This window comes from Carcharodon carcharias, assembly GCF_017639515.1.
Source record: "Carcharodon carcharias isolate sCarCar2 chromosome 37 unlocalized genomic scaffold, sCarCar2.pri SUPER_37_unloc_1, whole genome shotgun sequence".
NCBI lineage: Eukaryota > Metazoa > Chordata > Chondrichthyes > Lamniformes > Lamnidae > Carcharodon > Carcharodon carcharias.
In genome coordinates, this window is record NW_024470758.1 from 4,884,059 (window position 1) to 4,887,032 (window position 2,974).

The 2,974-nt window shown below is 39.4% G+C and overlaps 1 non-coding gene across 1 annotated transcript; it reads right to left on the reverse strand.

The window, feature by feature from the left end:
* Positions 1–2,399: 2,399 nt before the first annotated feature.
* On the reverse strand, positions 2,400–2,481 carry trnas-cga. Its single transcript has one exon. It is a non-coding gene; the product is annotated as a tRNA-Ser (tRNA).
* Between the last annotated feature and the right edge of the window lie 493 nt (positions 2,482–2,974).

Below are 2,974 nucleotides of genomic sequence, written 5' to 3' on the forward strand. Positions count from 1 at the left end.
CATGGGAACAGTAAATAATTACACATTAAACTGCTTTAATAATGAAACAAAAACGTTCAATTCTTCAGTTAGTTAATTAATTCAATGTTTGAAATAGTTTGAAAGAATGATTAACTGGTATTAATGAAAACTCAAGTTACAGAGAGTGACACAATGAATTAAGGACAGACACAAGCCGTTCAGCACAATGTGTTTCTCTTTTCCTTTATGATTCGCACAAGTCTCTCTCCACCATATCTCAGCTAATCCTATCAACATATCCTCGATTTTCTTCCTCCTTCTGCACTGCTCTTTAAATGGCGTTCCACTCAATTACTCAACCACATTCTCAACATTCTGTGTGTGAAACTTAAATAGGTTCTCTCGAATTGCTTACCGGGTTCAACAGAACCTATGGAATATTCATGAAATGTAGACTTGGACTGCCCTGATGAAGGGTCATACGGACTCGAAATGTTAGCTCTGTTTCTCTCTCCACAGATGCTGCTAGGCCTGCTGAGTTTTTCCAGTATTTTTTGATTTTGTTTTAGACTTGGACTACCCTTGGTAGAACAATCTTTGCCACGTTTTGTCTATCAAGCTCCTTTCTAATATTAAAAGCTTCGATTCGGCCACCACAGAGCTCCTTTTCTTTTCAAAATAAGAGCCACACCCTTCCAAATTTTTCCTGATAGCTACAATCCCTCATTTCTGGTACAAATCTTGTAAAAAAAAATACAGTACCGTCCGTAGGTCAGGAAATGAGTTGGAACAGGCAGGTCTTAAATTGGAAGCGTTGTTTCAGGTGACTAATTTCTCCATCCCGTGAAGCTGCTTCGTAATTTCCGAATGTAATCACTGGGAAAGTTGGAGGGATTTGTTGTTGATTGAAGTTGTTTTATTATGAGCGTAAAAGTTAAATGTATTGATGCGGTTCTGTTTCACGTAGGGATAACCCAATAAAAACATAATATTTGGCAGCTAAAGTGCACTGTTGCAAAAGTCAAGTCCTCTTTATAATGACTTGCTCTTCTATTACGTACAGTTACTGTCAACACTTTCTGGTCTGATTAGTCTCTTTTCACCAACAGGCTCCTGAGAGCCTATGGCTCATGGAAGACGAATTTAATTATCCTGTTGTTACATATAGTTCATGCTGGCCTGTGGATTTTGATTATTCCACTTCTGTTCTTGTTAAGCTTTGATTGATCAGTTTCTTTGCATGGTTCAGGGTCTCTGCCCAGAAAACGTAGATCTATCTCTTCTCTCAGCTCAATTAGATGCGTCACTGAGACGATAGAAACAGATGGATAAGGCCGGGGCAAATATATAATAGTACAGGCAATCCATTAAAAGGGCCCACCCTCCGTGGTTAACAAAATAAGTTAAGAAAAGTATAACGCTTAAGGAAAAAGCACATTGTCATTGTGAGAATCACAATTTTGCCAGTTTAAAAGGTTAATTCGGGATATTTCCTAATTTGGAGTAAGGGATTCTCGAAATCGGGAATAAATGCAGAACTCAGAGTCTTCACTGGTGCAGTTTCACCATCGTTTCCATGGTGTGAATCGTTCCTGAGGCGCAGCTTAAAATCGCTTCAGAGACGGAAAACAGAAAGGCTTTGTCCGTGCTGTCAGCAGTCGAGGGAATCCATAGTCTCTACTGGATAAGGAACGCCTTTGCTGCCTTCATGCTTTTTTGCTAAGTATATCTAAGATCTTTACTTAATAAATTCTGCTTTATTTCACCAGGTCTAGTCACTTCGCATCTTGTGGATTAGCGCACAGTGTCGATCCCTACTGATGTGACATGAAATTTGGGAATTTAAGGATTTTGTCGCAAAAGCTTAATACCCCTAACCCAAACCCCATATAAATTATTACAGCCCATGGAACCGCTGAGCAGCGCAGCGACCAGAAAATAGAACTGTAAAGGCGGCAATCACACTCGTTGGTAACATTAATTTGCTTAAAGGTGGAGGAGCCGTGTGGCCTCGTAGATAAGGCGCATTCAGCCCTGTGTGAATCAGGGTGATGTCGAAAGATTCTACGTTTGAGTACTGCCATAATCATTTTACACAAAAATCGATTCAAATTAATGAACTCAAAGCTCCATCCCACTCATTCGCTGAAGTTGTTGCTCTTCCTTCCAAACGTTTCAGGATTCTGTCAAAATGTTTTGCTGATTTTGTTGTTTTGTGCGTTCATTTCTGGATCAAAATTAGGTATTTTCTTCGGTTTCTGAAAAATGCAAAATATTTAAGAGATACTGTTAAAGTTTATATTTTCCAATTAGAGTTAACACGTTTTGTGTCAACCCGTTTAATAAAATCCACGTGAAGGAATTCTGATCAATTTACCAGTTAGTGATAATCTGGAAAACCGATTAAAGGGAATAAACAATTTAAAGTGAATCTAATCCGCTGCGAGCAGGGTTCGAACCTGCGCGGGGAAACCCCATTGGATTTCGAGTCCAACGCCTTAACCACTCGGCCATCGCAGCTGCGATCACTAAATGATTCATTAGCTATTTGATTGATACAAAGCATTCGAGGACTTTATGGTATTCATGCGATGAAGTTTTTTGCATCGCCCAATCTTTATGAGAGGCAATCGAATCGATGTGGAAAAATACAACTGGATTTGAAGTCTAACACCAGTACAGCTCGTAAATCTCAGCTCCTTAAACTCTCTGTTTCACTGATTAAATTGTTGGTGCAAAATATCAGACAAGTGCACTGGATATATCCTATAAATTTATGACCTTTATCTATGGAACTATATCGCATTTCCATGTCTATGACTGAGTTAAAGTCATGGATACATGGATTCTTACAGCACAGGAGGAGACATTTCGCCCCATCGAACCTGTACCGGCCCTGTGACAGAGCTGCCAATTTAACACCACAATCCAATTTATCATATTGTAAATTTGTCCACTTGCAGTCGATGTCCATTTGCCTATCGCAAGTTATGATCGAATCTGGTTACATCAG